This window comes from Lepisma saccharinum, unplaced genomic scaffold, assembly GCF_977018435.1.
Source record: "Lepisma saccharinum unplaced genomic scaffold, izLepSacc3.1 HAP1_SCAFFOLD_41, whole genome shotgun sequence".
NCBI lineage: Eukaryota > Metazoa > Arthropoda > Insecta > Zygentoma > Lepismatidae > Lepisma > Lepisma saccharinum.
Genome location: NW_028142901.1, coordinates 4,711,183 through 4,726,354, shown reverse-complemented (window position 1 = coordinate 4,726,354; position 15,172 = coordinate 4,711,183).

Sequence of the window (15,172 nt, the reverse complement as noted above, 5' to 3'; positions counted from 1 at the left end):
GTGTCAAGTGAGTATTAGCATTAAACGGGAATTTCTAGAAAAGTAAAGTTTCGATCCTATAGTCAAAATGCGATGATTAAAACGCTTTTCAGACTCTGAAAAGCATAATAATTCAACATCTTAATGAAAATCATCTCTGGCTTCGTCTGCAGAGAAGATGAGTTTCAAACGATTATTTGCAATAAATGTGAAATTCTCCAAAAATCAAGTTTTGATCATATAGTCGAAATGTAAGAATTAAAATGCTTTCCAGGCTCTGAAAAGCATAATAGTTCAACATCTTAATGAAAATTATCTCTGGCTTGGTCTGTAAAGAAAATGAGATTCAAACGAGTATTAGCATTGAACGCGAGTTTCTCGAAAAATTAAGTTCTCAACCTTTAGTAAAATATTAGAATTAAAACGCTTTTCATGCTCTGAAAAGAATAATAATTCAACATTTTAATGAAAATCATCTCTGGCTTGGTCTGTAAAGAAAATGAGTTTCAAACGAGTATTAGCATTGAACGCGAATTAATCGAAAAATCAAGTTCTCAACCTTTAGTCCAAATGTCAGAACTAAAACGTTTTCAGTCTCTGAAAAGCATAATAATTCAACATTTTAAAGAATTCTGGCTTGGTCTGGAGGGAAAATGAGTTTCAAACAAGTACTAGCAAGAAACGTGCATTTCGCGAAAAATCAAGTTTTGATCATATAGTCGAAATGTAAGAATTAAAACGATTTTCTGCCTCTGGAAAGCATAATATTACAACATTTTTATGCAAATCCACTCTTGTTTGGTCTTTATAGAAAATGAGTTTCAAGTGAGTATTAGCATTGAACGCGAATTTCTCGAAAATCAAGTTTTGATCCTATAGTCAAAATGTGAAGATTAAAACGCTTTTCAGGCTCTGAAAAGCATTATATTTTTCATTTTAATGAAAATCTTTTCTTGCTTGGTCTGCAGAGAAAATGAGTTACAAACGAGTACTAGCATGAAACGTGAATTTATCGAAAAATCAAGATTTCATCCTATAGTCGAAATGTGAGAATTAAAAGCGCTTTTCAGCCTCTGAAAAGCATAATAATAAAACATTTTAATGAAAATGATCTCTGGCTTGGTCTCTGAAGAAAATGAGTCTCAAACGAGTATTAGCATTGAACGCGAATGTCTCGTAAAATCAAGTCTTCAACCTATGGTCCAAATTTCAGAGTCGAAACGCTTTTCTGACTCCGAAAACCATAATAATACAACATTTTTGTGCAAATCTACTGTTGTTTGGTCTTTATAGAAAATGAGTTTCAAGTGAGTATTAGCATTGAACTCGAATTTCTCGAAAAATCAAGTTTTGATTTTATAGTCGAAATGCGGTAATTAAAATGCTTTACAGTCCCTGAAAAGCATAATAATTGAACTTTTTTATGAAAATCATCCCTGGCTTGGTCTGTAAAGAAAATGAGTTTCAGACGAGTATTAGGATTGAACGAGGATGTCAAGTAAAATCTATTTTTCAACCTATTGACCAAATGTCAGAATTAAAACGTTTTTCAATCTCTGAAAAGAATAATAACACATTTTTATACAAATCATCTCTAAATTATTCTGTATAGAAAATGAGTGTCAAGTAAGGATTAGTATTGAACGCGAAATTCTATAAAAATCAAGTTTCGATCCTATAGTCAAAATGTTATGATTAAAACGCTTTTCAGGCTCTGAAAAGCATAATAATTCAACATCTTAATGAAAATTATCTCTGGCTTGGTCTGCAGAGAAGATGAGTTTCAAACGAGTACTTGCATTAAACGTTAAATTCTCCAAAAATCAAGTTTTGATCATATAGTCAAAATGTTAGAATCAAAACGCTTTTCAGGTTTTGAAAAGCATAATAATTCAACATTTTAAGGAAGATCATTTCTGGCTTGGTCTGTAAAGAAAATGAGTTACAAACGAGTAGTAACATTGAACGCCATTTTCTCGATAAGTCAAGTTGTCAACCTATAGTCCAAATGTCAGAATTAAAAAGCTTTTCATTTTCTGAAAAGAATAATAATACATTTTTATGCAAATCATCTCCAATTTAGTCTGTATAGAAAATGAGTGTCAAGTGAGAATTAGCATTGAACGCGAATTTCTGGAAAAATCAAGTTTCGGTCCTATAGTCAAAATGTGATGATTAAAACGCTTTTCAGTCTCTGAAAATCATAATAATTCAACATCTTAATGAAAATCATCTCTGGCTTGGTCTCCAGAGAAGATGAGTTTCAAACGAGTATTTGCATTAAATGTGAAATTCTCCAAAAATCAAGTTTTCATCATATAGACGAAATGTAAGAATTAAAACGCTTTTCAGGCTCGGAAAAGCATAATAATTCAACATTTTAAGGAAGATCATTTCTGGCTTGGTCTGTAAAGAAAATGAGTTTGAAACGAGTAGTAGCATTGAACGCCATTTTCTCGATAAGTCAAGTTGTCAACCTATAGTTAAAATGTCAGAATTAAAAAGCTTTTCATTTTCTGAAAAGAATAATAATACATTTTTATGCAAATCATCTCCAATTTAGTCTGTATAGAAAATGAGTGTCAAGTGAGAATTAGCATTGAACGCGAATTTCTGGAAAAATCAAGTTTTGCTCCTATAGTCAAAATGTGATAATTAAAACGTTTTTCAGGCCCTGAAAAGCATAATAATTCAACATTTTAAGGAAAATCGTCTCTGGCTTGGTCGGTAGAGAAAATGAGTTTCAAACTAGTACTAGAATGAAACGTGAATTCCGCTAGACATTAAGTTTTGATCCTATAGTCGAAATGAAATAATTTAAACGCCTTTCAGCCTCTGAAAGAGATACTAATTCATCATTGTAATGAAAATCATCTCTGGCTTGGTCTGTAAAGAAAATGAGTTTCAAACGAGTAGTAGCATTGAACGCGAATTTCTAGAAATGTCACGTTGCCCAAATGCCCAAATGTCAGAATTAAGACGTTTTTCAGTCTCTGAAAAGCATAATACTACAAATATTTATGCGAATCATCTCTTGTTTTGTCTGTATAGAAAATGAGTTTCATGTGAGTATTAGCATTGAACGCGAATTTCTCGAAAAATCAAGTTTTGATCCTATAGTCTAAATGTGAAGATTAAAAACGCTTTTCAGGCTCTGAAAAACATAATATTTCTACATTTTAATGAAAATCTTTTCTGGCTTGGTCTGCATAGAAAATGAGTTTCAAAAGTGTACTAGCATGAAACGTGCATTTCGCGAAAAATAAAGTTTTGTACATATAGTCGAAATGTGAGAATTAAAACGCTTTTCAGTCTCTGAAAAGCATAATAATAAAACATTTTAAGGAAAATCATCTCTGGCTTGGTCTGCAGAGAAAATGAGATACAAACGAGTACTAGCATGAAACGTGAATTTCTCGAAAAATCCAGATTTCGTCCTATAGTCGAAATGGGAGAATTAAAAGCGCTTTTCAGCCTCTGAAAAGGATAATATTAAAACATATTAATGAAAATCATCTCTGGCTTGGTGTCTGAAGAAAATGAGTCTCAAACGAGTATTAGCATTGAACGCGAATGTCTCGTAAAATGAAGTCTTCAACCTATGGTTCAAATTTCAGAGTGGAAACGCTTTTCTGACTCCGAAAACCATAATAATACAACATTTTTATGCAAATCCACTCTTGTTTGGTCTTTATAGAAAATGAGTTTCAAGTGAGTATTAGCATTGAACTCGAATTTCTCGAAAAATCAAGTTTTGATCCTATAGTCGAAATGTGATAATTAAAATGCTTTTCAGGCCCTGAAAAGCATAATAATTGAACTTTTTTATGAAAATCATCCCTGGCTTGATCTGTAAAGAAAATGAGTTTCAGACGAGTATTAGGATTGAACGCGGATGTCAAGTAAAATTATTTTTCAACCTATTGTCCAAAGGTCAGAATTAAAACGTTTTTCAATCTCTGAAAAGAATAATAACACATTTTTATACAAATCATCTCTAAATTATTCTGTATAGAAAATGAGTGTCAAGTAAGGATTAGTATTGAAAGCGAAATTCTATAAAAATCAAGTTTCGATCCTATAGTCAAAATGTTATGATTAAAACGCTTTTCAGGCTCTGAAAAGCATAATAATTCAACATCTTAATGAAAATCATCTCTGGCTTGGTCTGCAGAGAAGATGAGTTTCAAACAAGTACTTGCATTAAACGTGAAATTCTCCAAAAATCAAGTTTTGATCATATTGTCAAAATGTAAGAATCAAAACGCTTTTCAGGTTTTGAAAAGCATAATAATTCAACATTTTAAGGAAGATCATTTCTGGCTTGGTTTGTAAAGAAAATGAGTTTCAAAGGAGTAGTAGCATTGAACGCCATTTTCTCGATAAGTCAAGTTGTCAACCTATAGTCCAAATGTCAGAATTAAAAAGCCTTTCATTTTCTGAAAAGAATAATAATACATTTTTATGCAAATCATCTCCAATTTAGTCTGTATAGAAAATGAGTGTCAAGTGAGAATTATCATTAAACTCGAATTTCTGGAAAAATCAAGTTTTGATCCTATAGTCAAAATGTGATAATTAAAAGCGCTTTTCAGCCTCTGAAAAGTATAATATTAAAACATTTTAATGAAAATCATCTCTGGCTTGGTCTCTGAAGAAAATGAATCTCAAACGAGTATTAGCATTGAACGCGAATGTCTCGTAAAATCAAGTCTTCAACTTATGGTTCAAATTTCAGAGTTAAAACGCTTTTCTGACTCCAAAAACCATAATAATACAACATTTTTATGCAAATCTACTATTGTTTGGTGTTTATAGAAAATGAGTTTCAAGTGAGTATTAGCATTGAACTCGAATTTCTCGAAAAATCAAGTTTTGATTTTATAGTCGAAATGCGATAATTAAAATGCTTTACAGTCCCTGAAAAGCATAATAATTGAACTTTTTTATGAAAATCATCCCTGGCTTGGTCTGTAAAGAAAATGAGTTTCAGACGAGTATTAGGATTGAACGAGGATGTCAAGTAAAATCCATTTTTCAACCTATTGACCAAATGTCAGAATTAAAACGTTTTTCAATCTCTCATAAGAATAATAATACATTTTTATACAAATCATCTCCAAATTATTCTGTATAGAAAATGAGTGTCAAGTAAGTATTAGCATTGAACGCGAAATTCTATAAAAATCAAGTTTTGATCCTAAAGTCAAAATGTGATGATAAAAACGCTTTTCAGGCTCTGAAAAGCATAATAATTCAACATCTTAATGAAAATCATCCCTGGCTTGGTCTGCAGAGAAGATGAGTTTCAAACGAGTATTTGCATTAAATGTGAAATTCTCCAAAAATCAAGTTCGGATCATATAGTCGAAATGTAAGAATTAAAACGCTTTTCAGGCTCGGAAAAGCATAATAATTCAACATTTTAAGGAAGATCATTTCTGGCTTGGTTTTGTAAAGAAAATGAGTTTCAAACGAGTAGTAGCATTGAACGCCATTTTCTCGATAAGTCAAGTTGTCAACCTATAGTCCAAATATCAGAATTAAAAAGCCTTTCATTTTCTGAAAAGAATAATAATACATTTTTATGCAAATCATCTCCAATTTAGCCTGTATAGAAAATGAGTGTCAAGTGAGAATTAGCATTGAACGCGAATTTCTGGAAAAATCAAGTTTTGTTCCTATAGTCGAAATGTGATAATTAAAATGCTTTTCAGGCCCTGAAAAGCATAATAATTGAACTTTTTTATGAAAATCATCCCTGGCTTGGTCTGTAAAGAAAATGAGTTTCAGACGAGTATTAGGATTGAACGCGGATGTCAAGTAAAATCTATTTTTCAACCTATTGTCCAAATGTCAGAATTAAAACCCTTTTCTGCCTCCGAAAAGCATAATAATACAACATTTTTATGCAAATCCACTCTTGTTTGGTCTTTATAGAAAATGGGTTTCAAGTGAGTATTAGCGTTGAACTCGAATTTCTCGAAACATCAAGTTTTGATCCTATAGTCGAAATGTGATAATTAAAATGCTTTTCAGGCCCTGAAAAGAATAATAACTCAACATTTTAAGGAAAATCATGTCTGGCTTGGTCTGTAAAGAAAATGAGTTTCAAACGAGTATTAGCATAGAACGCGAGTGTCTCGTAAAATCAAGTTTTCAACCTATGGTCCAAATGTCAGAATTAAAACGCTTTTCTGCATCCGAAAAGCATAATAATACAACATTTTTATGCAAATCCACTCTTGTTTGGTCTTTATAGAAAATGGGTTTCAAGTGAGTATTAGCGTTGAACTCGAATTTCTCGAAACATCACGTTTTGATCCTATAGTCGAAATGTGATAATTAAAATGCTTTTCAGGCCCTGAAAAGAATAATAACTCAACATTTTAAGGAAAATCATGTCTGGCTTGGTCTGTAAAGAAAATGAGTTTCAAACGAGTAGTAGCATTGAACGCGAATTTCTCGATAAATCAATTTGTCAACCTATAGTCCAAATGTCAGAATTAAAACGTTTTTCAATCTCTGAAAAGAATAAAAATACATTTTCATACAAATCATCTCTAAATTATTTTGTATAGAAAATGAGTGTCAAGTGAGTATTAGCATTAAACGGGAATTTCTAGAAAAGTAAAGTTTCGATCCTATAGTCAAAATGCGATGATTAAAACGCTTTTCAGACTCTGAAAAGCATAATAATTCAACATCTTAATGAAAATCATCTCTGGCTTCGTCTGCAGAGAAGATGAGTTTCAAACGATTATTTGCAATAAATGTGAAATTCTCCAAAAATCAAGTTTTGATCATATAGTCGAAATGTAAGAATTAAAATGCTTTCCAGGCTCTGAAAAGCATAATAGTTCAACATCTTAATGAAAATTATCTCTGGCTTGGTCTGTAAAGAAAATGAGATTCAAACGAGTATTAGCATTGAACGCGAGTTTCTCGAAAAATTAAGTTCTCAACCTTTAGTAAAATATTAGAATTAAAACGCTTTTCATGCTCTGAAAAGAATAATAATTCAACATTTTAATGAAAATCATCTCTGGCTTGGTCTGTAAAGAAAATGAGTTTCAAACGAGTATTAGCATTGAACGCGAATTAATCGAAAAATCAAGTTCTCAACCTTTAGTCCAAATGTCAGAACTAAAACGTTTTCAGTCTCTGAAAAGCATAATAATTCAACATTTTAAAGAATTCTGGCTTGGTCTGGAGGGAAAATGAGTTTCAAACAAGTACTAGCAAGAAACGTGCATTTCGCGAAAAATCAAGTTTTGATCATATAGTCGAAATGTAAGAATTAAAACGATTTTCTGCCTCTGGAAAGCATAATATTACAACATTTTTATGCAAATCCACTCTTGTTTGGTCTTTATAGAAAATGAGTTTCAAGTGAGTATTAGCATTGAACGCGAATTTCTCGAAAATCAAGTTTTGATCCTATAGTCAAAATGTGAAGATTAAAACGCTTTTCAGGCTCTGAAAAGCATTATATTTTTCATTTTAATGAAAATCTTTTCTTGCTTGGTCTGCAGAGAAAATGAGTTACAAACGAGTACTAGCATGAAACGTGAATTTATCGAAAAATCAAGATTTCATCCTATAGTCGAAATGTGAGAATTAAAAGCGCTTTTCAGCCTCTGAAAAGCATAATAATAAAACATTTTAATGAAAATCATCTCTGGCTTGGTCTCTGAAGAAAATGAGTCTCAAACGAGTATTAGCATTGAACGCGAATGTCTCGTAAAATCAAGTCTTCAACCTATGGTCCAAATTTCAGAGTCGAAACGCTTTTCTGACTCCGAAAACCATAATAATACAACATTTTTGTGCAAATCTACTGTTGTTTGGTCTTTATAGAAAATGAGTTTCAAGTGAGTATTAGCATTGAACTCGAATTTCTCGAAAAATCAAGTTTTGATTTTATAGTCGAAATGCGGTAATTAAAATGCTTTACAGTCCCTGAAAAGCATAATAATTGAACTTTTTTATGAAAATCATCCCTGGCTTGGTCTGTAAAGAAAATGAGTTTCAGACGAGTATTAGGATTGAACGAGGATGTCAAGTAAAATCTATTTTTCAACCTATTGACCAAATGTCAGAATTAAAACGTTTTTCAATCTCTGAAAAGAATAATAACACATTTTTATACAAATCATCTCTAAATTATTCTGTATAGAAAATGAGTGTCAAGTAAGGATTAGTATTGAACGCGAAATTCTATAAAAATCAAGTTTCGATCCTATAGTCAAAATGTTATGATTAAAACGCTTTTCAGGCTCTGAAAAGCATAATAATTCAACATCTTAATGAAAATTATCTCTGGCTTGGTCTGCAGAGAAGATGAGTTTCAAACGAGTACTTGCATTAAACGTTAAATTCTCCAAAAATCAAGTTTTGATCATATAGTCAAAATGTTAGAATCAAAACGCTTTTCAGGTTTTGAAAAGCATAATAATTCAACATTTTAAGGAAGATCATTTCTGGCTTGGTCTGTAAAGAAAATGAGTTACAAACGAGTAGTAACATTGAACGCCATTTTCTCGATAAGTCAAGTTGTCAACCTATAGTCCAAATGTCAGAATTAAAAAGCTTTTCATTTTCTGAAAAGAATAATAATACATTTTTATGCAAATCATCTCCAATTTAGTCTGTATAGAAAATGAGTGTCAAGTGAGAATTAGCATTGAACGCGAATTTCTGGAAAAATCAAGTTTCGGTCCTATAGTCAAAATGTGATGATTAAAACGCTTTTCAGTCTCTGAAAATCATAATAATAAAACATTTTAAGGAAAATCATCTCTGGCTTGGTCTGCAGAGAAAATGAGATACAAACGAGTACTAGCATGAAACGTGAATTTCTCGAAAAATCCAGATTTCGTCCTATAGTCGAAATGGGAGAATTAAAAGCGCTTTTCAGCCTCTGAAAAGGATAATATTAAAACATTTTAATGAAAATCATCTGTGGCTTGGTGTCTGAAGAAAATGAGTCTCAAACGAGTATTAGCATTGAACGCGAATGTTTCGTAAAATGAAGTCTTCAACCTATGGTTCAAATTTCAGAGTGGAAACGCTTTTCTGACTCCGAAAACCATAATAATACAACATTTTTATGCAAATCCACTCTTGTTTGGTCTTTATAGAAAATGAGTTTCAAGTGAGTATTAGCATTGAACTCGAATTTCTCGAAAAATCAAGTTTTGATCCTATAGTCGAAATGTGATAATTAAAATGCTTTTCAGGCCCTGAAAAGCATAATAATTGAACTTTTTTATGAAAATCATCCCTGGCTTGATCTGTAAAGAAAATGAGTTTCAGACGAGTATTAGGATTGAACGCGGATGTCAAGTAAAATTATTTTTCAACCTATTGTCCAAAGGTCAGAATTAAAACGTTTTTCAATCTCTGAAAAGAATAATAACACATTTTTATACAAATCATCTCTAAATTATTCTGTATAGAAAATGAGTGTCAAGTAAGGATTAGTATTGAACGCGAAATTCTATAAAAATCAAGTTTCGATCCTATAGTCAAAATGTTATGATTAAAACGCTTTTCAGGCTCTGAAAAGCATAATAATTCAACATCTTAATGAAAATCATCTCTGGCTTGGTCTGCAGAGAAGATGAGTTTCAAACAAGTACTTGCATTAAACGTGAAATTCTCCAAAAATCAAGTTTTGATCATATAGTCAAAATGTAAGAATCAAAACGCTTTTCAGGTTTTGAAAAGCATAATAATTCAACATTTTAAGGAAGATCATTTCTGGCTTGGTTTGTAAAGAAAATGAGTTTCAAAGGAGTAGTAGCATTGAACGCCATTTTCTCGATAAGTCAAGTTGTCAACCTATAGTCCAAATGTCAGAATTAAAAAGCCTTTCATTTTCTGAAAAGAATAATAATACATTTTTATGCAAATCATCTCCAATTTAGTCTGTATAGAAAATGAGTGTCAAGTGAGAATTAGCATTGAACGCGAATTTCTGGAAAAATCAAGTTTTGCTCCTATAGTCAAAATGTGATAATTAAAACGTTTTTCAGGCCCTGAAAAGCATAATAATTCAACATTTTAAGGAAAATCGTCTCTGGCTTGGTCGGTAGAGAAAATGAGTTTCAAACTAGTACTAGAATGAAACGTGAATTCCGCTAGACATTAAGTTTTGATCCTATAGTCGAAATGAAATAATTTAAACGCCTTTCAGGCTCTGAAAGAGATACTAATTCATCATTGTAATGAAAATCATCTCTGGCTTGGTCTGTAAAGAAAATGAGTTTCAAACGAGTAGTAGCATTGAACGCGAGTGTCTCGTAAAATCAAGTTTTCAACCTATGGTCCAAATGTCAGAATTAAAACGCTTTTCTGCCTCCGAAAAGCATAATAATACAACATTTTTATGCAAATCCACTCTTGTTTGGTCTTTATAGAAAATGGGTTTCAAGTTAGTATTAGCGTTGAACTCGAATTTCTCGAAACATCAAGTTTTGATCCTATAGTCGAAATGTGATAATTAAAATGCTTTTCAGGCCCTGAAAAGAATAATAACTCAACATTTTAAGGAAAATCATGTCTGGCTTGGTCTGTAAAGAAAATGAGTTTCAAACGAGTATTAGCATAGAACGCGAGTGTCTCGTAAAATCAAGTTTTCAACCTATGGTCCAAATGTCAGAATTAAAACGCTTTTCTGCCTCCGAAAAGCATAATAATACAACATTTTAATGCAAATCCACTCTTGTTTGGTCTTTATAGAAAATGGGTTTCAAGTGAGTATTAGCGTTGAACTCGAATTTCTCGAAACATCACGTTTTGATCCTATAGTCGAAATGTGATAATTAAAATGCTTTTCAGGCCCTGAAAAGAATAATAACTCAACATTTTAAGGAAAATCATGTCTGGCTTGGTCTGTAAAGAAAATGAGTTTCAAACGAGTAGTAGCATTGAACGCGAATTTTTCGATAAATCAATTTGTCAACCTATAGTCCAAATGTCAGAATTAAAACGTTTTTCAATCTCTGAAAAGAATAAAAATACATTTTCATACAAATCATCTCTAAATTATTTTGTATAGAAAATGGGTGTCAAGTGAGTATTAGCATTAAACGGGAATTTCTAGAAAAGTAAAGTTTCGATCCTATAGTCAAAATGCGATGATTAAAACGCTTTTCAGACTCTGAAAAGCATAATAATTCAACATCTTAATGAAAATCATCTCTGGCTTCGTCTGCAGAGAAGATGAGTTTCAAACGATTATTTGCAATAAATGTGAAATTCTCCAAAAATCAAGTTTTGATCATATAGTCGAAATGTAAGAATTAAAATGCTTTCCAGGCTCTGAAAAGAATAATAATTCAACATTTTAATGAAAATCATCTCTGGCTTGGTCTGTAAAGAAAATGAGTTTCAAACGAGTATTAGCATTGAACGCGAATTAATCGAAAAATCAAGTTCTCAACCTTTAGTCCAAATGTCAGAACTAAAACGTTTTCAGTCTCTGAAAAGCATAATAATTCAACATTTTAAAGAATTCTGGCTTGGTCTGGAGGGAAAATGAGTTTCAAACAAGTACTAGCAAGAAACGTGCATTTCGCGAAAAATCAAGTTTTGATCATATAGTCGAAATGTAAGAATTAAAACGATTTTCTGCCTCTGGAAAGCATAATATTACAACATTTTTATGCAAATCCACTCTTGTTTGGTCTTTATAGAAAATGAGTTTCAAGTGAGTATTAGCATTGAACGCGAATTTCTCGAAAATCAAGTTTTGATCCTATAGTCAAAATGTGAAGATTAAAACGCTTTTCAGGCTCTGAAAAGCATTATATTTTTCATTTTAATGAAAATCTTTTCTTGCTTGGTCTGCAGAGAAAATGAGTTACAAACGAGTACTAGCATGAAACGTGAATTTATCGAAAAATCAAGATTTCATCCTATAGTCGAAATGTGAGAATTAAAAGCGCTTTTCAGCCTCTGAAAAGCATAATAATAAAACATTTTAATGAAAATCATCTCTGGCTTGGTCTCTGAAGAAAATGAGTCTCAAACGAGTATTAGCATTGAACGCGAATGTCTCGTAAAATCAAGTCTTCAACCTATGGTCCAAATTTCAGAGTGGAAACGCTTTTCTGACTCCGAAAACCATAATAATACAACATTTTTATGCAAATCTACTATTGTTTGGTCTTTATAGAAAATGAGTTTCAAGTGAGTATTAGCATTGAACTCGAATTTCTCGAAAAATCAAGTTTTGATTTTATAGTCGAAATGCGATAATTAAAATGCTTTACAGTCCCTGAAAAGCACAATAATTGAACTTTTTTATGAAAATCATCCCTGGCTTGGTCTGTAAAGAAAATGAGTTTCAGACGAGTATTAGGATTGAACGAGGATGTCAAGTAAAATCTATTTTTCAACCTATTGACCAAATGTCAGAATTAAAACGTTTTTCAATCTCTGAAAAGAATAATAACACATTTTTATACAAATCATCTCTAAATTATTCTGTATAGAAAATGAGTGTCAAGTAAGGATTAGTATTGAACGCGAAATTCTATAAAAATCAAGTTTCGATCCTATAGTCAAAATGTTATGATTAAAACGCTTTTCAGGCTCTGAAAAGCATAATAATTCAACATCTTAATGAAAATTATCTCTGGCTTGGTCTGCAGAGAAGATGAGTTTCAAACGAGTACTTGCATTAAACATGAAATTCTCCAAAAATCAAGTTTTGATCATATAGTCAAAATGTTAGAATCAAAACGCTTTTCAGTTTTTGAAAAGCATAATAATTCAACATTTTAAGGAAGATCATTTCTGGTTTGGTCTGTAAAGAAAATGAGTTTCAAACGAGTAGTAGCATTGAACGCCATTTTCTCGATAAGTCAAGTTGTCAACCTATAGTCCAAATGTCAGAATTAAAAAGCTTTTCATTTTCTGAAAAGAATAATAATACATTTTTATGCAAATCATCTCCAATTTAGTCTGTATAGAAAATTAGTGTCAAGTGAGAATTAGCATTTAAAGCGAATTTCTGGAAAAATCAAGTTTTGCTCCTATAGTCAAAATGTGATAATTAAAACGTTTTTCAGGCCCTGAAAAGCATAATAATTCAACATTTTAAGGAAAATCGTCTCTGGCTTGGTCGGTAGAGAAAATGAGTTTCAAACTAGTACTAGAATGAAACGTGAATTCCGCTAGACATTAAGTTTTGATCCTATAGTCGAAATGAAATAATTTAAACGCCTTTCAGCCTCTGAAAGAGATACTAATTCATCATTGTAATGAAAATCATCTCTGGCTTGGTCTGTAAAGAAAATGAGTTTCAAACGAGTAGTAGCATTGAACGCGAATTTCTAGAAATGTCACGTTGCCCAAATGCCCAAATGTCAGAATTAAGACGTTTTTCAGTCTCTGAAAAGCATAATACTACAAATATTTATGCGAATCATCTCTTGTTTTGTCTGTATAGAAAATGAGTTTCATGTGAGTATTAGCATTGAACGCGAATTTCTCGAAAAATCAAGTTTTGATCCTATAGTCTAAATGTGAAGATTAAAAACGCTTTTCAGGCTCTGAAAAACATAATATTTCTACATTTTAATGAAAATCTTTTCTGGCTTGGTCTGCATAGAAAATGAGTTTCAAAAGTGTACTAGCATGAAACGTGCATTTCGCGAAAAATAAAGTTTTGTACATATAGTCGAAATGTGAGAATTAAAACGCTTTTCAGTCTCTGAAAAGCATAATAATAAAACATTTTAAGGAAAATCATCTCTGGCTTGGTCTGCAGAGAAAATGAGATACAAACGAGTACTAGCATGAAACGTGAATTTCTCGAAAAATCCAGATTTCGTCCTATAGTCGAAATGGGAGAATTAAAAGCGCTTTTCAGCCTCTGAAAAGGATAATATTAAAACATATTAATGAAAATCATCTCTGGCTTGGTGTCTGAAGAAAATGAGTCTCAAACGAGTATTAGCATTGAACGCGAATGTCTCGTAAAATGAAGTCTTCAACCTATGGTTCAAATTTCAGAGTGGAAACGCTTTTCTGACTCCGAAAACCATAATAATACAACATTTTTATGCAAATCCACTCTTGTTTGGTCTTTATAGAAAATGAGTTTCAAGTGAGTATTAGCATTGAACTCGAATTTCTCGAAAAATCAAGTTTTGATCCTATAGTCGAAATGTGATAATTAAAATGCTTTTCAGGCCCTGAAAAGCATAATAATTGAACTTTTTTATGAAAATCATCCCTGGCTTGATCTGTAAAGAAAATGAGTTTCAGACGAGTATTAGGATTGAACGCGGATGTCAAGTAAAATTATTTTTCAACCTATTGTCCAAAGGTCAGAATTAAAACGTTTTTCAATCTCTGAAAAGAATAATAACACATTTTTATACAAATCATCTCTAAATTATTCTGTATAGAAAATGAGTGTCAAGTAAGGATTAGTATTGAAAGCGAAATTCTATAAAAATCAAGTTTCGATCCTATAGTCAAAATGTTATGATTAAAACGCTTTTCAGGCTCTGAAAAGCATAATAATTCAACATCTTAATGAAAATCATCTCTGGCTTGGTCTGCAGAGAAGATGAGTTTCAAACAAGTACTTGCATTAAACGTGAAATTCTCCAAAAATCAAGTTTTGATCATATTGTCAAAATGTAAGAATCAAAACGCTTTTCAGGTTTTGAAAAGCATAATAATTCAACATTTTAAGGAAGATCATTTCTGGCTTGGTTTGTAAAGAAAATGAGTTTCAAAGGAGTAGTAGCATTGAACGCCATTTTCTCGATAAGTCAAGTTGTCAACCTATAGTCCAAATGTCAGAATTAAAAAGCCTTTCATTTTCTGAAAAGAATAATAATACATTTTTATGCAAATCATCTCCAATTTAGTCTGTATAGAAAATGAGTGTCAAGTGAGAATTATCATTAAACTCGAATTTCTGGAAAAATCAAGTTTTGATCCTATAGTCAAAATGTGATAATTAAAAAGTTTTTCAGCCTCTGAAAAGTATAATATTAAAACATTTTAATGAAAATCATCTCTGGCTTGGTCTCTGAAGAAAATGAATCTCAAACGAGTATTAGCATTGAACGCGAATGTCTCGTAAAATCAAGTCTTCAACTTATGGTTCAAATTTCAGAGTTAAAACGCTTTTCTGACTCCAAAAACCATAATAATACAACAT